Consider the following 21,671-nt stretch of genomic DNA (forward strand, 5'->3'; position numbering starts at 1 on the left):
GTGTGTATTGTCCTAGTAGGAATATTTAGTATATTAATTTATTTTTTTATATACCACCCAGGTCGCTTTGCTCACGCCTTCGAAGTTCACCGTCAGTTTTGCATCCATTATGCAAGATGTCATTCTCTGTCACCTCAGCGCGCATATGATTATATAACTTACAAGCTGTCACTCAGTGTCAGGCAGCGTCAGGCGTGAGGCGATCCCACGCGCGCCCGCTAAAAACTGTAACTCGATAGAAAGTGAGAACGTATGCTAATGCTCTTCCGCCAGAATATACAAATATTAAATTCCGCTCATTCAAACATTCATAAACTTTCCCTTTAGATATATCATCTTCTTTGTGCATTTAATTCTACAGTTCTTCTGAGCTTTATCAAAGTTTTTCTCCTTTATTGCTGTTGTTTAAATGAGTCAAAATCAACGGGTAAAAAAATACTCTTTTTTTACCTTTTGTTCATCATACCAGCACATTACCGGGTCCACTACCTCCTACCCTGTAGGGTAGGAGTCTCCTCCAACAATGAGAAGGGTTAAGGCCTTAGTCCACAACGCTGGTTCAGTGCGGATTAGTGGACTTCATACGCCTTTCAGAATATTATGGAGAACTCTCAGTTTTCGTCGAGTCCACCAATCCGCACTGGGCCAGCGTGGTGGACTACAGCCTTTACCCGTGCTCTGTAGTGGGCCGATAATGGGTTGATCTGATAATGATGGTAATCTTGTGGCTTTATATCGCTCGCTTGCCAATTGGCCAATTTTTTGTCTTTTACCCAAAAGTTCCAAACGTGACGATTATATTTACTCATAAGTATGGTTATCCTATGTTGTGAACAATAAAATCGTGTTTATACATTTATGTGATCTATCTTGTAAGGTTTAGCCAGCGCTTGCAAAGTAAGCGCACAGAAATATTTTGGTTACGACATCAAATTACAAAGTTTTGAATTTCTTGACTTTTTTCTGATATAAAATGCATGTTTACGACGTATTAATTTTCTCTGGAATCACACTGTCTATTGCTGAAAAGTGCATTAAAATCCGCTGCTTACTTTAAAAGATCTAAGATAACAGACGGGAGGAGCGACTTTGTTTTATACTATGTAAAGATGGGTCGAAAGTTTCTGTTTCCGCTTTCTTATCTGATCTATTAAAGTAACCTTTTCAAGTGATATACGATCGCATACTTCCGTTGGTCCTTAACCGACTTGTGTACCTGGTGCTGTAAATGTGAAGGTCCGAGAACTACACGATCGGACCCCGGACCCCGGACCTCGGCCTGGCCCCGCCCAACTCGGACTGAAATGATAACTGTCCAATATATCTTAGTTTACTTAGGATTTACATTGATTTACATACTCTCATGATTTATAACCAAAAGTACAATCTAATTGGTACGTAACGTTTTTATTTTTGTAATAAAATTAGATATTTAAACATTCTTCGTTATAATAGTTTCAAATTGGAAGACGAGCCAAAAAGAGGACGTTGCCTTGCTTTATGAATAAAAGTTTCGTTATAGTTTCGAGCACTCATATTTTTGGTTTTAATAATAGAACCCTATTTCTCAATTTAAATATTCTACGTTTCATATGTCTGGCTTTTATAACTCACATTTTAATATTCCTTTAGATACGTCTATTTACCACCTACTCACTCATGTATAAAATCTTTTAGGCTTTACTGTCCGAAGCACTAAAAAGCTGAAACTTGCAAGCAAACATAAATAAAGAAATCTCTCACTTATGCCCCAGCCCCAGCATAGTGGAGACGGGTAAGTCTTTAAGGGCATCTTGTAAAAAAAAACATTAAAATAACATTTCGTGTTAAATTGTTTTTTCCACGGGAGTGTCTGATTTGATGATTTACCGCTTTTATTTTTTATTAAAGTCAAGTCAAAGTCAAAGTCAAAAATATCTTTATTCAAGTAGGCCCACAGGTGGCACTTTTGATGCGTACATAAGAATTACACGGTAGTGAGATGATGGCGATAACCACATTCGTAAACTTTAAACTAAAGCTACGAGGGTTCCAAACGCGTTCCGGTCTAAGAAGAAGCCCACAACAAACTTAGCCGGGTGTTTTTTTTTTTTTTTTTTGTTATCGCCATCTCACAATGTAATTTTAAATTATTAGAAGAGCAACCTGGTTAGAGCAATAATTTACACCCAAGCTTTTTTATCGTTTACGTAGTCCTTTATACTATAATAGGACTTTTCTATAAGCTTACGTTTAATACAAACTTTGAACTTTTTAAGAGACATCTCCAAGATGTCAATTGGTAGTTTATTGTAGAATTGTATGCAATTTCCTTTAAACGAATTATGAATTTTATGTAACCTAGTATATTGCACTGTAAGTTTATTCTTACTTCTAATGTTTAAATTATTGCAGTCACATTTTTTCTTAAATTTAGAAATGTTTTTATGGACGTACATTAAATTTTCAAATATGTACTGACTATACACTGTCATTATTTTAAAATCTTTAAATTTATCTCTCAATGACTCTCTCGGACCCATTTTGTAGATAGAACGAACAGCCCTCTTCTGCAGCACGAAAATAGTGCTAATATCAGCAGCATTACCCCAAAGTAAAATTCCATATGACATAATGCTGTGAAAGTAACTAAAATATACCAGTCTTACTCCTTATTACATCAGCTACCTGCCATTAAAAGTCACGTCAAAGTTCAGCCATTTCAGAGATTAGCTTGAACGAACAAAGAAAGACAGACAGACAGACAAAAATTTAAAAAAATGTTATTTTGGTGTATGTATATAATATTCATAAACATGTAGTAAATAACGGTTATTTCAATATTACAAACAGACACTTCACTTTTATTATATGTATGGATTATTTAGCTTTTTTTGCAAAGTGTCTCTGTAACCATAGTCCATAACACAAGCTACGCTTAATTCGGAGCTAGTATGTGTGTATCGTCGTAGTTTATTTATTTATTGAACCTTTCCCTTTATCACAATGTACAAACAAACCTATATAAACTCATGAATATTATCTTCAAAGTTTGAACATCGTGCCTGTCCAACAATGATATATCATCAAACCTACTTAGAAGTTGATGATAGTAGAAGGAATAGTTACTATAACTTATCAATAATATGTAAAAAACGTAGTAGCTCGTTTGTTTGAACGTGAGTCTGAATAAAAAAAATCGTTATTGATAACCCAATTCTTGAGAAAAGTTATGGGATAGATATTTAACATCACGCTATGTTCCTTAGGAATCGAAAGAATAGCGCACCGTGAAAAGCAGTTTTATATTTGGTGGAATAGCAGATGAAAGTTTGTATCGGAGAAATGTAACAGTTTAGGAGTCGGTCCCTCATCTCAATAACCATTTTTAGCCAAACAGACGGGTTTAAATCGATTTAGATATGGTAGAGATGTAGAGTAAATACTGGAATAAAGTGACAAAAGATATATATCTTCTTTCGTGGAAGTCACTTGAAATTAATGTCAATAAGCTATTTTTAGCATGTAAAAAATAGTTTACTGTGACAATGAATAGCAGTAAGTTAGTATTTTTTAACTTTGTTATCACCAGCCCGGCTAGCTCAGTCGGTAGAGCATGAGACTCTTAATCTCAGGGTCGTGGGTTCGAGCCCCACGTTGGGCGGAAAACCTTTTTATAGTTTTTTTTTCATCTCTTTAATGATAAATTTTACAAAAGTTTTTTTTTTAAATTTATTTATACAATTTTCTACAAATTTTACATTCAATAGGGTATTCTTTCAAATTACTTTAAAAAAAACAAAATTTGGTTGAGATTTTTAACTACCTTCATTTAAAAATGTTAATAAAATTTAATCACATTGATGTAATTATTGCAAGATGGGCATAAAATTATAGATTATATACAGAATTTGCACCGAACGTATTTTCGTGTATTTATTTAATATACCTATCTCTTGCGCAGTGGAGCGGCAGTGGCTTCGGTCGTGGCTAGTTACCACAGGCGTGACGCCAAGTGATTTAGCGCTTCGGTCCGTTGCAGCGTCGAACCAATAAGAGGCATGAAATTAATATAACTGCCATACCCCGAACAGCCCGCTGCCCTCTTTAACTGCAGTCTGCATTATTACTTAGCATCACAGATTATAGACGACAAATAAGTATGTATGGGAAAAAATTAACTGTTGAGGAGTTTGTCTGAAGATCACCATTTTTACACTTTTCAAGCTGAATAGACAGATTTCAAATCGGTTTAAATTAGGCGAAGATATAGAGTGAATTTTTGAGTGAAAGTTAAAGTGGACTTAAATGATTGATTTTAATAATAATAATAATAATAAATTCTATATTGCACACACAATAACAAAATACAAAGAAACACATTTACAAAAATAATAAAAAAAACTAGTTTACGTGTGCAAAGGCGGTCGTATCGCTAAAGTTTTTGTAAGGAACGGGTTGGTGCGGCAATAAAAATTTCTACCTACATAAAAATATTGCAAACTAAACTACATACATGGTATAAATTCTAATACTAAACATATAATTATTATATATAATATATATTGTTCATACATATAATTATAATAAACTACATACTATAACTACATACATAAAAAATAGTTTTTCAAACGACTTTTAAAAAGTCTTTTTTTTTCAGAGATTTTCAGAGATATTAATTAATAGTTGAATGTTTTGAATGGTATTCAAGCCAAATTTTTACAAGAAAATCATGCAGAAATGCGAGTTCGAGTTCGGTTCCGCAATTTTCGATGTGTATTTCTTAAAAACTTTAGAAATGAACGGACATGATTTGAGAAATTGTTTTGTAAACAACCTTGGATCTCGCGTTGCCCAATACAACCGCTCAATATTGTAACGCGATTCTGGTTTTATCATCTACCTACCTACCAGATAAAGGCTCTCACCCATATCGCGATATTATCAAATTCAAATTCAAAAATTCTATCATTCAGGGCATCACAATCGCCTATGATGTTTTGTTTCCATTGCTGGTAAGGTGATTTTAGTTAAAGTAATTTTAAAGTCTTTAACGGTGGAGGAAATAATCGTGAGGAAAACTGCATGGCTGGGCCAGCGTGGCAGACTATGGCCAGTGGCGTGCACTTCATACATGCACAAAAGCACTGCATACCCTAAACATTTTGTATTACTCATAAAGGGGAAGGATTTTTCCATTTTATGCCATTTTCCTTCTTCATGCATACCCTGGTCAAAAACCCTGCGCACGCCACTGACTATGACCTAAACCCTCCTGATTTCAAGGGGAAACCCATGCACTGTAGGTAATAGTGATCTTAATGATTTTCAGGTGATACATTCGTTAACTTAAAACTAAAGCTCATTTGATACTGGTGCCAATTCTGTTGTACACAAATCAAGTCTAATCTGCATTGCAGTCCTTTGTACAAATTTTCCAGGTAAAAATCTGTTTTTAAAACCTGTCAAATTTGTTATTTATTTATTTTACAGCTGTCAAAGTCAAAGTCAAAAATATCTTTATTTAATTAGGGACATAGGTGGAACTTTTGATGCGTACATAAGAATTACACGGTAGTGAGATGATGGCGATAACCACATTCGTAAACTTAAAACTAAAGCTACGAGGGTTCCAAACGCGTCCTGGTCTAAGAAGAAGCCCACAACAAACTTAGCCAGGTGTTTATTTTGTAATCACCATCTCACAATGTCATTTAAATTTATTAGAAGAACAACCTGGTTAGAGCAATAATTTACACCAACGCTTTTTTATTGATTACGTAGGCCTTTATACTATAATAGGACTTTTCTATAAGCTTACGTTTAATACAAACTTTGAACTTTTTAAGAGACATCTCCAAGATGTCAATGGGTAGTTTATTGTAGAATTGTATGCAATTTCCTTTAAACGAATTATGATTTTTATGTAACCTAGTATATTACACTGTAAGTTTATTCTTACTTCTAATGTTTAAATTATTGCAGTCACATTTTTTCTTAAATTTAGAAATGTTTTTATGAACGTACGTTAAATTTTCAAATATGTACTGACTATACACTGTCATTATTTCCTTGAGGTACTACTAGTACTAAGGTTTTGAACGCCGCTTTATGTAAGTTTTTATAAGTACTATTAAGACTAAGACCACATATCTGATTATTGCAGGAAAGAAACCGCAAGCGTCCTAATTCCTAAGACCTACTATTTGCGTTGGTATTATCGGAGCACTGAGTGTGTAACATCGTGGCCGTTCTAATACCAAATGCACTGAAAACAGAAATCGCAATAACGCATCCGATATTAACGAATATCGATCGATACGCGCAATAGCGCGCATGTGGGGGAGAGCCTTTATTATTACAGATACCTACCACAGCGTTTTACGATTTTTTATAGGTTCAATTAATTAGTTTAATCATTAACTATGCAGTTACTGATACGCAAATGTTTTTAATGTAATTTTGCTTAAGTTTGAGACTATTAAGTAAAATTCAAAAAATAATTATGCCAAACATATTTCGGTGTGTACCTTACTGTACCTACCTTTTGACGGCTAAGTGGCCCAGTGGGCAGCGACCCTACTTTCTGAGTCCAAGGTCGTGGGTTCGATTCCCACAACTGGAAAATGTTTGTGTGATTAACATGAATGTTTATCAGTGTCTGGGTGTTTATCTGTATATTATAAGTATTTATGGTTATTATATTGATAAAAAAGTATTCATCAGCTATCTCCGTACCCATAACACAAGCTACGCTTACTTTGGGGCTAGATGGCGATGTGTGTATTGTAGTAGTATATTTATATTTACTTACTATAAAGTAACACTATTGGACTGAATACAAGGATTCAGTACAGTGAAGCACACTGGGGACTTCTCTGCTGTAGGGCCTCAGCCTACCACCGCCGTAGCTGGGCACATCTTTTGTCTTATAGGAGAGAGATGTTTTAAAACGTAGACCCACCAAGCTGTAATGTCCACTAATCCGCATTGGGCCAGCATGTTGGACTACAGCAAAAGCCCACCTTATTAGCCCAGTGCCCTGTAGTGGCCGCCAATGGGTTTAAAATGATGACTCTACATAAATAGATAGAATCCTCACAAGTTCCTAACGATTAGGAGTTTATATGTTTTTAAAAGCGACGACATACCTACTCATAGTTATGTACATGGTATGTGCACGCTGGTTCTTAACGATGACTACCATATGTCAGTAATAATAAACCGATTAAAAAAAACCTCTGTGTGAATCTCCATCTCCCATAGTCACTATGGTTTTAATATATGTGAACTTACACTTAATATAGACATACTATATCTTTATTTGAATGGACTTCTCAAAAGCAATTAATTATCTTAAATTTATTTTATTTATTTATTTATTTCAAACAAACACATAAAAAGTAATCCAAAGAATACAGATAAAGTCTGTGATTTCCATACTAGGATTCCCAGTGTCGTGGAAAAATAATTTATTTTTACACTATTATAAAGTGATGCAATAATATGTTACTCCAATATAACTGATAAAATAAAGTTAAATGAGCTACACTTTAATCATCATTATCTTTATCAACTTGGATAGGTCATGACGTCATACATCCACGCGCTACACAAAACAACCGATCATAACAGAATCCATAGCTGGAGAATAATTAACTAGAATGTTACACGGTTCCACACACTGAAGAGTAAAAGCATTAATTTGCAAAATTTCCATTGTTGTAACGCTTTTTACGAAACGCTAATTAATATGGTTACGGAGATTAGCGTTCATAAACTCCATATAAAATAAATATACGCTAAATGGAGACTATGCTATTTTAGAATCTAAAAATATAATACTTAAAGGTGTAAATAGTTTGACAGGTAAATTAGGGTTGCCACGCACCATCAAAATCCTATAACTTGCTACTGCTGGTTTAAAGGCCTCTGCCAACGGCAGTGTTTGTCCAGACTCACCAAGCTAGTCAGATGGGTTGGTGATTGCATTAGAAGTTAGTTTTTGTTTGTTTGTTTTATAAATATCTTTATTAATTAAATAATTGTATTAGAGTACATATCCTAGTGACTAGCCTAGGTTGAACAAATAAATAATATATTACTTACAGTTTAGCAGGTTACAACACCTTTTTAAAACTTTACAGCATATAAACTAAACATTTTTAACAACTTATTGAGCCACATAACAGACGTTAATAACTTGTTTTACGTAGAACTTAATAAATTAAATGCATTTAATTGTTAAAGACATTAATCCTATATTTATAATTTCAACGAGGGTAGAACTCGGAACTATGCAACAGTTACGTACATACGTAAAAGCCATTCACTCAGTCGTCGAGGAAGTGATATGGTCGGTATCGATTGTACTTATATATGATAAGTCTATCTGTTATATTCCCTTAGTCACCTCGTACAAATACCGAAAGAACAGGAAGGGTGGTAACAACTGTATTCTGTTGTGCAATCACCACACGGCACGTATGTATATTAATTTCCAAAGAAATCTAAATTGTCAGGTCTTTGTGAGCAATTCTATTCATTACACTAGATAGAGCTGATAATCAGTAAATAGCTTGACATACATTCAGCAAATTTACCTAACAAACAAAGCTACCTAGCCTAGCAAGAAATGTGACTAACTACGGGTTAACGAGAAGGTCATCAGGTATCAATAAGAATGTCAAGATCCATAGAGTTACCTACATAGCGGCGAAGCTGAATTTGTGATGGACGGGGCCTAGCTCGTAGAACCGACAGATGTTGAGGTCTCAAGTTGCTAGCTCGGCGATCTCGCACACCGTTGCTAAACCCCCGACCAGGTGGCACAAGCCTGTGGAGTTTAAAACTAAGACACCATCCCGAGAATTGGAGCAGTACTCCACTATTCACGATCGAACTGAATGCGTACAATTTAAAGTTCTCATGTCTTGTCTTAATCATTTTGTGTTTTCTCTGCAATGATTTTCATGGAAATACTGTAATGGTTTCACAGTGAAGATTGCGAAAAGGATCCAGTTTTTTTGTTTTTTTGTTGGTTTTATGATATAAATTTTTTGGTAACCCTAGCTTTGAATAATGCGTGAGAGAACTATATTGTGTGTACTTAATAGGTACTTATTTATTGTTCTTCGAAAGTTTTACGTTGGCCTTGATTAAATCTAGACTTCGATACTGATAACTATCAATTAAGATGAATTATTAGATTAATATTTAACAAAGTTATAATTACATTTTAACTAGCAAAGAGAAATCTATTACGAATAAAACAAACATATGTGATTATTCAAATCGTTTACACGCCTTGTTGAGCCGACCAAAGCGGCAGCCGACTCATGCCGTATGCAAGCATCGGCTACTTCAAAGACTCGGCACGTGCTGTACACCAGCAGTGTATGAGGGTGGGTCGCATTGAAATGACAGTGAAACTTTAAAAATAAAGATGTATCTTTATTTTTAAAGTTGTATTTGATTTTCTATTCATTCATTATTGCATAGGAAATAAAAACAATATTATTTGACAATACCATTTTCCCAACTCCGGCCTGGAAATTTTGCACGCCTCATAAGCGAAGCGTTGAGATGGATATTACTGTCAGTTTACGCACACCGAGTGATTCTCCAACTTAAAATGTCACTTTTTTTTCTTCTTTATTGCTTTAAAAAGTGAATATAAATAGACAAATGTTGAGAAAAAACACTATTTTTAACACTCATGATATTTTTAAATCTCTTTTTATTATTTAAACTAATTAAAAAATTGTTTAAAAAAGTTCTATCTTGGACGTCCGTGTGTCTATATGTACGTATCATATACATCCTACGTATCTTGTGGTCACGATAACGAGCGAAATACTTCCACTTATCTATTTGTTTTTTTTTATAGGCTTCAGTATTTTGAACAAAAGAAGCCTATTACTTTTCACGGTATAATTAGGTGTATTTTAATTATTATTTACAAATAATCTCAATTTTATTGTAATGAATGAAATGATGAGGCGTGCACTTTTTGTTTTTCCAACTATCATTCTTTCAATACAACAAAAAATTATTCGAACCTAGGATCTCGTTATCCGTAGTTTAACAACCTATCCACTAGATCAACGAGGCAGTTTCCAAAATAGCCTTTGAGTGTACAGCAAACTATTAGAGCAGACGAAAGTGACAAACCATAATATATATATAATCTTGGTCTTAATAGATAGGTTTTAAGATTTAGTTCATCTGAGGTAAATCATTTTTGATCTGCGCTAGTCTAGTTAGCAAATGTAGTTTAGAGTCATTGTTTTTTATCGTTTTAAAATTTTCCACCGTAACAGGTTTCCTAAAGAATCCTTTACTTTATATCTAGCATGCACGGCCATTCTTATGACACAGTCATTTTACTTGGAAATCTATTAAATTCACTAGGATGAAATTTAACACAGTTATAGAAACTAGTTACCGCTGCAAAAGGCTTGTATTTAATTTCTTAAAAACGGTAATAACACGAAATAAAATTTATACTTTGTCATAGAGTGGAAGGTCGGATCGGTAAGGCTTTTTTTAATTTTTTTTTTAAATAGCTTAAAAGAAGTCTTAATGTATTTACAATGAAATAAAAAAAACGTATATATAGAATTAGCTAGTTCCGATTTTCAACCGACTTAAAAAAAAGGAGGTTCTCCAGTTGACTGTATGTTTCTTTTTTGTATATTTGTTACGCGATTACTCCGCCAATTATACACCTTTTTTGGTTGGTATGCATTCATACATACCTCATACCTCGAAGGTGGTCCCATCTTAATTTCGTGCAGTTCTAGTGGAGGGATCTTGGAGGCACGTGCCCAGCAAAAGAACGTTAAAAGGCTATGGATGACGATGATTGAATTATTTTGAATTTGGAATTCCGCGCAATAATGTAGAAATAGATCTGTCAATGATAATTAAACACTGAAGATATGGCTTTACGGTGATATACCTTTGCTTTTCCCCTATGGGAAAGAATAAAGAAAATAAAAAAGAAATGTCAATGTCACCACAGACCTCAGTTTGCATATCACACGCGGGTCATTGACCGATCTACTAGTAGTAGGTTTCACTTTCGGCGCGGGCGCTTCGCTACACTACGGAATGCAGGCTAATTAGCTCAGATCAATATTTGCTTTTCTAATAGGCGGTTAATGGAAAGTTCGAAATTTGATAACGCAATATACCTTATTTGCAAATTTAATGGTACTGGTACACATAAAAATTTCAATAATTTCACAGTTACAAGACAAAACAACTAATGTCACAGGGCAGAACTAATAAAGCACTTGTAGCAGGCATAACCACATGACATTGCCTGTTAAATATATAACTAACAATAATGGGAATTTTAGAGGATCAATTCTGTCCAGAAACCGCCTTTCACTCCATAGCTGAGTGCCCCATGTACGCACTGGTAAGATGGGAACTACAAGGTAAGGATGGAACAAGTGAAGACCTGACCAACCTATCCATGGGAGATATTGTCAGGTTCACCAAAGGAACTGGTAGGTATCAGGGGGGGTTGCTTCCGGGAAACCAAAAACCTATACCACATGGGGGATTGAATGGGCCTGACATAGGACAGATCATTCGTCTGGCAATTACAAACGTCCCTCAATAAATACTAAACCTTCATAGTATTTTTTAAACGTAAGCTTTGATTACGTATTTAGTAGATTTATTCTTAAGTCCACCTATCCGCACTGGGCCAGCGTGGTGGACTACGGCCTTAAACCTTTCTCATTGTAATGGATTGATATGAAGACAAGTTAGCCCTTGACTTTTATCTCACCTGGTGGTTTATTTATGTATTTATTTAAACTCTGTATTTGTACATTTTTCACTACACAGTTAGGAATATAGAGAGAAAGTGTAGGTGGTAAGTGATGTTGCAGTCTGATATGGTACCGGGCTAACCTGTTGGCGATAGAGGCAGTTATATTAAACTCATAGGTACTGCGGTGCTTTTAACGCCACATCGCAACGCTAAGTCTTTTGGCGGCATGCTTTAGCTGGTAGAGTGGTAACTATCCACAGCCGTAGCCTTCTACTAGACCAGACCAGAGGAAATTTGGAAATTAAAAAACTCCAAATAGCCCCTGCCGGGTCCGGACCCGGGACTTCCAATTATAAGACACAATGCTCACTGCGCCAAGGAGGTCGTCAAAAATCAACAGTCGATTTCTTCGAATTTACTTAAATTAATCTAAATGGCGGATGCAAACGTTTTAGCACAGCGCTATAAACAGTTGTTTCTTTTTTTTTCGAGCATTTAATATTGTTTAAATTACCACTAATTTATTTTTTGTTTCGTACGATTATGTAGAATTTTGTTATAATTAAAATTAATAATGATTTCCAAATAAAAATATAATGAACGTGTTATGTTATTAATTTATAATTAATACCTTAGTGTTATGTTATTTTCACTTTGGCAATTAAAGAGATTTACTAGCTCCGCGGGCGACGGAGAGAGCTATGAGATCTCTACGTGATCAAATCAGAAATGAAGATCCAAAGAAGTTCCATCAATAAGTTCAAAGTTTATATAAAATGTAAGCTAATTGAAATTCCTAGTTTAATATTGAGGACAACTTAAGCGATAAAAAAGCTTGGATATGAATTGCTTCAATTCCGTAGCTAAATATTAAATGACTTTGAGATGGTGATAACATAACCCTACTAAGTTTGTTGTGGGCTCTTAGACCAGGGCGCGTTTGGCGTTCGTTTTAGCTTTTCTTTTTAGTTTTCCTAATCCTAAGGTTGCCTGGCAGATATCGCTGCCTAGCGATAAGGCCGCCTTGTATCCTACTACGTACTTGAAGTGTCTGTGCTTTTTATTTTTGTTTTTATAAACTGATTAATAAATAAATATACTGATAAATAAATAAATAAAATGCTAGCGGAACGCTAAATCCCTAAGCAGCTCTTCGTTAGGTAGCGCGGTAACTAACCTTAGCCGAAACGGACTAGACCAGAAAAGAAGAAAGAAAGAAATTAGAAATTATCAGTTCACAAACAGGACAGGCGACAAATATTATATCCCCTGACAAGGAATATAATTAACGTTTTCATATGCTAAAACACGGGAACATGGAATAGCAGAAGTTTACGCCCGTTATCATTTATTCTTTTTAATTTATTTTTTTTAAATTTTTGACAATGCTTAAAATTAAAATAAAAAACACTATTAAAAATTTATAAAATAAAAACATCCACCCTCCGCTTGCGGGGCTTTTGAATGCCCAAGCAACCGGCGGTCAGGGCTACGCGCCGTTTCAAGGACTACTGCCTTCTGTATCCGACCCTTGATCCAACAACCAAGCGAAAGCTTCTTAAGATGTTGGTCGAAGCTTCGCGAGAATACCATTGACTGAAACGACGATCGGAACAATAACGGTCGGCGGTCGTAATAACTCCCGTTTATTTTTATCCCGGATATTTTTTCCACTTGTGCGCCAGTGCTCTGAGAGTTGATAAAGCTGTGGGAGAAGATACATTTTTATCCTTTCCCCGGGGATATAATTGTCTGCTGCCCATGATAGCCGTGCAGCCGAGTCCACGACACACATGGACACACGCTCAACGCTGACCCGAACGGCGGGAGTTCGTAAATAAAATCTTTAAATGTTGTACACAACTCGTGCTTGTTAAGATGACTTAGGAACTACCTCATTATGTATTCTCAAATACCCTTGACCAGTCATTTCTTTATTGTTATTTCGCTTGTTCGCAGGTTGTCCCAAGCTGTCTCGCCACAAGGAATTGCCAGTATTTACGTGACCTCCGACATCATTTGTCCAAGGTAATTGACAACAGGCTGCTGTTATTGTAAAAGAGTAGGCTATTACGTTTAACTGTGTCAGAGATAGGTTTTTTTTTTTGTTTTTTGGTATATTCAGAGTTCCAATCCCAGCTCTAACTTTTCTAAGTAACGTGCGGTTTTAGCAATTAAAATATCACGTGCTTCAAAGGCGAAGGAAAACTGCATACCTGAGATTATCCATAATGTTCTCAAAGGCTTGTGGAGTCCACCAATCTGTACTGGGCCAGCGTGGTGGACTTCTCCCTAAACCCTATCTCACTGGGGGAGGAGCCCCATGCCTTGTAGTGGACCGGCAATGGGTTGATATGATGACTTATTTATTTACTTATTTTCTTGATTTTTACTTCACAGCAAGTTAAGAAAATTAATCAAAATATAAACAGACACTTCAAATAGTTGGATGCAAAGGCGGCCTTATCGCTAAGTAGCGTTGTCTACCAGACAACCTTACCTAAATACCCTGTTATAATCATACATACTAATACATAAACCAGACTACTCACACGAAACAATAAATAATAGATAAACTAGTATATACTTTAGCATACCATAAAGGCTTAAATATAAGTAAAAGTAAATAAATAATACTTAGTCACCTTTATTGTGCGAGATAATTGGCATTAACAGCATTATGAAAATTAAGCTTATTTACAATTATTCATTGTAAAGTCAGCATCTCCTGAGGATGTTCCGGTTTCGGAGCGAAACGTGAGTAGAGGGTACATTGCCGAAGATCTGTTTGGTGTGGAATTATAATTTGAGTGGGATTAAAGAAATTATAAATGACACCATACAGATTCTCCTGCTTTTCGCGGACTATAGCAAATTAAACTTAATTTTCATAATATATCATAGATTTCCGCAAAGTAACGCTTCTATCCATTAATTAACAGCATTTTGAAATATGGTTAGTGTCTTAGTCGGTCTTATGTCCAGTGATGACAATGATTGCGACTGAAACGTGCGATATTACCTTATTATTATGACCTTTCTGGAGCAGCCGTGCGAATAAAATAGCCTCGCAAGCAAGAATCTTGTTTATATGTTGTAGTTGATAATGTTTTTCTAGGAACATTGTCGCCGTGGATTGCTTAAGAATGTGGTAGCTAATAATTCTTAACCTCAAAAAGTATAAATAGTTTGTACTCTGTGGCGCAGTAGTGGGTGCTGTGATCTTCCATGAGGGAGGTCTCAGTTTCGCAGACTTTCAAAAAATTCAAAATTCATTTATTTCAAGTAGGCTTAGTTTAGAAGCACTTTTGAAACGTCAAGTCAGTCTGTTTGTAGTGACTCGACCAGTGGTTCGGAAGGTAGATTCCACTGAGAAGAGCCTGCAAGAAACTCAGCAGATTGCTCTTTTCCAACATCATTTTATTTTAATTTAATAATCTTAAGAATTTTTCTTTTTTGTGAGAGGTGAGAGCGGATTGGCCTGCTTCCAAGCAGCCTTGTCGTTAAGGAATTCATCAATCGTGTAGTAACCACGATTGATTAAATGTGTTTAAATATATTGTTTAAACTTAGGTTAAGGTACGTCTAATATCACCTTCGGTATCATGTTATAATAGCATACCCATCCCCACGAAGGATTTCTGTACTTTTCTCAGATTATATGCAGATGTCACTAATTTATGTCCGTTTCATGTAAGTCGATTGTTTGTAGCGACTTTTTGTTTATATTTACTAATCTTTTGTTTAACAAAATATATTATTATAAATATATTGCGAGGCTACTGTAAGTATACCTATTTCTTTAAATTGGACACGAAAGGATTCGCGTGATCTAAGTTTATATAACGATCGCAAAGCTCTTTTCTGTAGTAAAAATATATAGCTCTGCCCAATAACAAGATCCCATACGACATATATATAGGTTTTTGTCCCGATGTCCTCTGTGGCGCAGTGGTGGGCGCGGTGGTCTTTCATATGGCAGGTCTCGGTTTCGTACACTGGCAGAGGCAATAAGGAATTTTAAATTTCTGGTCTGGACACGAGCTTCAGCCGTAGCTAGTTAATAAAATAATTCACTCGGTTTCATATAGTTAGCTCCAATCAAAGTATGTACACAAATTTGTTATATAGCAGCAGGTAATCAAAGTACAAGTGATACGATTATCAAAAACAGAATTACATAGTTCATGTAAGTTATGCTCACCACAAAAGAAAGGCATGTAAACTAGTACGCATGTTACGTTATCTGCGGTTATGAAACCTGACATCAATCACAACATGTATAACATTATATTCGATGTCAGTTTTCCTTAACTGCAATAACACCTCCGGAAATGATAGTTAGACGAACAGAACTACCTGTTGTAGCTTATTGTAAGCTCGTACAGCTAGAGGATATTTGGAAGTGGGACCTTCGTAGCTTTATATTCCTGCACAGAAGTGTAATATTCACCTACATCTTAATCACGACGTCCACTGCTGGACATATGCATTTTCTAGTGCTTTTCACTCGCTACGGTTTTGTGCTCCCTGCGACTCATTTCATGTCGTCTGTCCATCTCGTGCGAGGTATTTATATATACTGAGCTTTACAGTCTTATCTCTGTTATCTGTTCTTGATATATCTACAAACTTTGTAGATATGTCGAGGACCGTTGACACTACACTAATTTAATACGATTATTCCATTTTTCAATTTTGTAAAAAAGGTTTTTTTTTTAATTATGTAATTTTCATCCATAGTCGATACGTTATATGATAGTAATTTTAATTTCCAAACATTACCTTTAACTGTTTTTTAATATTAACAAATTTGATGGTTACTGAGCTAACGATTAATTTTAGAAAAACTAAAAATTACGCTTTTAAAGATAAAGTAAACTAAAAGTTATTAGAAACTCGGTAGAAATTAGTTTGTGTTTTGTAATTTTTTAAACCATTAATATTTTGTGATAAAGAAGCATAACTTCACACATGCGTACATAAGTCCCTACCAAAGATCACTAATATGAGTGTTTAGCGTTCTACCGTGCTACCCAAAGGCGCAAAAGGAACCTAAACTACCTTGTTCGTCTGTCTGTCTGTCACCAGGGTGCATCTTATGAACAATGATAGTTATACAGTTGAAATATTTACAGATGATTTGTTTTTGTTACCGCTATAACAACAAATACACTGAAAATATAATAAAATAAATATTCATGGGGCTCCCATACAACAGACATGTTTTTTTGCCGTTTTTATAGAACATGGTCGGGAAACATTCGTATTAGCGTTATTAGCTTTAGCGGAGTTATAGCAAATTAAGCTTAATTTACATAATATATCATGGAATTCCGCAAAGTAACGCCTGCTTCTATCCAATGTCTTCGCGCTGTTTACTAATGCGGAAAATTTCAACAATAGTAATTTTGTTAGTAAACAATTAGCAGCTCTGTAAATACTTAATTATTCCTTTGATAACTACTGATCTGAATACTATTGCTTAGGCGCGTGAGAGTCTACTAGGTTTACTCGCCTAATATTATAATATAGCTCTTCACCCGTTAGAAATAAGAGTGTTATTACATTGAGTGATAGTTTGTACTATTTAGGCTATGGGAAACGTATTGTGTTATGGTATTGTACCATAGTTCTTGTGGCGCGTAGTACGTAACGCGTATGGGAAATATGTTATCGGTTTCGTAACATTGCAATTAAGATTTGATTCTGTCTTTAACAGGTTTTCTTTGCTGAACAATACTTACATCGTGTTTTTGTAGTTACACTGAAAGTAATAAAACTTCGGAGGACCGAAATGCCCTTAACTACGTGCTGCAGAGAGCACGTGGAGCTATCGGACTCTGTCTTTATTACTGACACTTCGCATGTTCCTTCTGGTACGAGTTCCCGGATGAATCCATAGATTGTTGGAATACTCAGTGTAAAGCTGAACGCCATTGGGAAACTGGCGTTTCCCACCCCCATTTTGACGGCAGTTTGGCGCAGCGGGCAGCGACCTGCTTTCTGAATCCAAGACCGTGGGTTCGATTCCCACAACTGGAAAAATATGTTTGTGTAATTTACATGAATGAAGAATCTGGAAGAGATCGCTATGTAGCGATAAGGCTGCCAAATTGTAAATTTTTACTTTTAATTTGTTATGTTTATGTGGTGTACAATATTCATTCATTTTTTCAGTGTCCGTGTGTTTCTCTATATTATTCATAGAATTCTATGAATAATATAGAGAATATAATTATTCATCAGTCATCTCAGTACCCATAACACAAGCTACACTTATTTTGGAGCTAGATGGCGATGTTTGTATTGTCATAGTATAAAAAAATAAAAGTGCGAAAGCAGCGTGGATTCTATAAGAACTAAACTACTCTCCTCTATGAGAGAGGAGGCCTTACATACGTGATTTTAATAGGCTGAGGGCAGTGGTAAATAGTTAGTTAACTTATCTTGCCCACACTCATTGTAGCAACGTAGTACTTTGGAGCAGAAAGGTTAGGCCAATCACTGATGACTGAGTAAAACTGCTTGTCCTCGGGACTCTTACTGGCTATCAAATAATCTCCGACTCGCTAAGCACGTCTACGCATTGAGAAGGAATTAGGCCCTAGTCCACAACGCTGGTGTAGTGCGGATTGCTGGACATCACACGCCTTTGAGAAACCTATGGAGAACTCTTATGGACTTGCAGGTTTCCTCACGAACTTAGGAAAGAGGTGGGTGCTAAGTTTCGTACTTGGCCCCCTCGGAAAGTGATTCCGAAGTTCTAACCACTAGTTAGGTTAGATTAGTACAGCTGAGGATGTATTTTCAAAACTGCGATACCTAATTTAAAATCTTCTATTATGTAGGTACTTACTGCCTACTGGTATATTATTGGGTTATATGTACTTTATATGTCATTATTTATGAATGAATGAATAAATATAATTTTATTGTACACCAAAGAAAAAAGTAGTAACAGAGATATACACAAAGCAAGAGAGTACAATTTGGTGGCCTTATCGCTACATAGCGATTTCTTCCAGGCAATACGCAAAAGGAAAAAAAAACATAGGAAACAGGTAGGTGGTGCAATAAACTATAATATATATACCTAAAATGTGGTTTTTTTTCCAAAAAAAAGATGTATTATTGTTAACAGATTAGCCCGCTGCCCGCTTTGACTGCATCATTACTAACTGCCAGATGAGATTGCAGTCAAGGGCTAACTTGTAGTGGGGAAAAAAATAAAATAAATTAAAATTCATGATCTTTAAATGCCAACCCGAAAAAACTTTTAATAAATAAAAAAGTTTTTATTAACAGTTATTTTAAATCACACCACGCTCGTAATAAGTGCGCAATCAATTTCGAAGTGAGATAAAATTATCATCGTACGGTTTTTAAATTAAAACATCAACTATAAAACGCTGACAAATGGCGCGACTGGCATTTCGGTTCAAGCCACCGGAGGCGTGGTGTTGTCCACTCACAATGGCTCGATATTTCGTAAATGTCGGCGATTGACGGCGAAATATTGGCGTATAAACGAGTAATTTTAAGCAGGAAAGAGTTAAATGGCGCAAGAGCATTAATGAGAGATGCCGTATCTGTGACGAAGCTTGGCTTGGTGCTCTTGCTTAGAAAAGGATACGAAGGCATACCACAGGATCTCCAGATTGCGCCGAAGGGTTCAACTGCCATATTTGCGGTCGTAAATGTCGCTCGCGCATCTGCTTATTTATCCATACAAAGAAAAAAAATAAAAGCACTAATAAATCGATACGACTCTCCAATTCACAAGTTGTATATTAAACTCCACGTAGGGCTGCCTGGACGCAGAAATTTTAATTTGTAACTTTTTTTTTTAAATTAGTTTAGTTTTGGGTTTATATACTCTATGTATGTTATAGTGTAGTGCGTAGTGATGGGCCATATAAACCAAATAAATAAAGAAGTGTCGCTTAGACAGTGTTTGAACCGTCTCTCAAGACGTACAGGCCATTGATTGATTGATACATATTACGTACTCAAAGTTTATAATGGTAGGTAGAGCTTTTTGCGACAGATCTCGTACGAAGAAGTAAGTACTACCGCGGTCTTAAGGGCGTAGTTGCCGGTGTTATCACAACGACATGGCGATTACCACCTATGACTCAGGTTGGTACATAAAAGGCGGCACGTTGCAGGACGCGTACCTTGAATGCCCTGCAAAGTGTTAATCTGTTTAAGGTTGTTCACTTCGGCCATTTGCATCATCATATCAACCGATAACCGCCAACTACAGGGCACGGGTCTCGCACGCTGGTCCAGTGCGTGGACACCACGCACATTTGAGAACATTATGTAGAACTCTCAGGCATGCAGGTTTCCTTCACCGTTAAACCAAGTGATATTTTAATTGCTTAAAACGCACATAACTTAGAAAACAACTTTACAGAACTTTACAGGCGCATGCTGGGATTACCCCCAGTTACTAACTCGCCCCCTATACTGAAGTCGAAGTCTACCCATTGTGCTATCACCAATTGACTTGGTCCGTCAATATTAATATTCAAAAAAATATATATTTTAAAAACTTTTCTGATAGATGCCAACCGCTATAGCGTGATATCATTGACGTCCTTGTTTCTTAAATTAATCTCCAGTTTAGGGACATCATTACGTACGTACGGGTATCTGCGTATTAAGAATCTGACATTTTAAAATTAATACTGCTTTAAGCTATGTTAGTAATCCCACAGTCCTCTGCAGACTGCATACCCAATATGCGCCCAGCTTATCACCGGCGTTAAATCGTGTTTTGTATGAAGTTCACGAGTTGGCCTGTTGGGAAAGTTTTCTGAATAGGGCTGAAATTAAATCACTGTTTAATTCAACAGGTAATTTTGCCAACTCATAAGTTGCGTAAACAATGCGTTAAAACACATTAAATAAATTGTGGTTACTATACGATTGTTGAATTTCTTAACGACGAGGCTGCTTGGAAGCAGGACGCTCCGCTCTCAATTCCGATGGTAAGTTGTGTGTTACATGATGTCGAAAAAGAGCAATCTGCTGAGTTTCTTGCCGGCTCTTCTCGGTAGAATCGGCCTCCCGAACCGGTGGTAGTCACAACAAACAGACTGGCTTAACATTTCAAAAGTAACATAATAACATAACATAAACTAGTCCATTGAAGTAAATCAATTTTCAATATTAATCTGAATGTGCAAAAAGTCCACAAAATCTTAAATCAGGAGTAACCGAATCACATAAAACTGCTTTTATCAAAGAATCCTAAAGTAACTACGCTATTAGTGGATACCGAACCATTTGCAGGAAATAATCAAGACAAAATCATCAAGGTGAACTGCAAAACGCATACCTTTAAAGTGGATTTAATGATCGAGTACCTAACTATTTCAGAAATGTATGTTTAGCCTCTTAAATTAAATCCGGACTCGAATAATCTCATAACAGGGTACTTTAGTTTCTGCTCAATCGAACTATTAGGTAGGTATAATTGTTTTAATAAAATTCACTTGGCAATTTGTATTATATTATATAATTTAATAGTATAGAATATATCTTCTTTCTAAACACATGGGAATTCAGGCAATGCTGGATCTCGAACAGTGGCGTGCATGAAGAAAATCTCCAGTACGTGGTAAGAAAAACATAAGAATAGCCAGTGTAAGAGTTATTAAAATTCTACTTTAAGTATTTACTCGTATAACTCGTACTGGAGATATTCATCATTTTATACCATCTGCATACCCTGTGCAAATCCTCTACGCACGCCACTGAACTCGAAACAGCAGCACAGAAGTTAAACCATCCGTTAACTTTTAAACACTAGTTACAATTACATAACACGAAAAGAGCATTTTAAACTTTTCTTTAAAACCTTATAATTGAAACGTAAGTTCGCTAGCTC

The 21,671-nt window shown here is 35.7% G+C and overlaps 1 protein-coding gene and 1 non-coding gene across 2 annotated transcripts in view; both read left to right on the top strand.

Moving 5' to 3' along the window:
• The window catches only part of LOC120629644 (nucleolar protein dao-5-like), a 182,904-nt gene that overhangs the window by 41,550 nt on the left and 119,683 nt on the right, over nucleotides 1–21,671 (top strand). Inside the window, exon 2 of the mRNA XM_039898642.1 lies at nucleotides 13,730–13,798. The gene's annotated coding sequence lies outside the window, so the exon portion shown is untranslated. The remainder of the gene's footprint in view (nucleotides 1–13,729; nucleotides 13,799–21,671) is intronic.
• Nucleotides 3,571–3,643, top strand: Trnak-cuu. The gene has a single exon. It is a non-coding gene; the product is annotated as a tRNA-Lys (tRNA).

The sequence above is a fragment of the Pararge aegeria genome, chromosome 2 (assembly GCF_905163445.1).
Source record: "Pararge aegeria chromosome 2, ilParAegt1.1, whole genome shotgun sequence".
NCBI classification, from domain to species: domain Eukaryota; kingdom Metazoa; phylum Arthropoda; class Insecta; order Lepidoptera; family Nymphalidae; genus Pararge; species Pararge aegeria.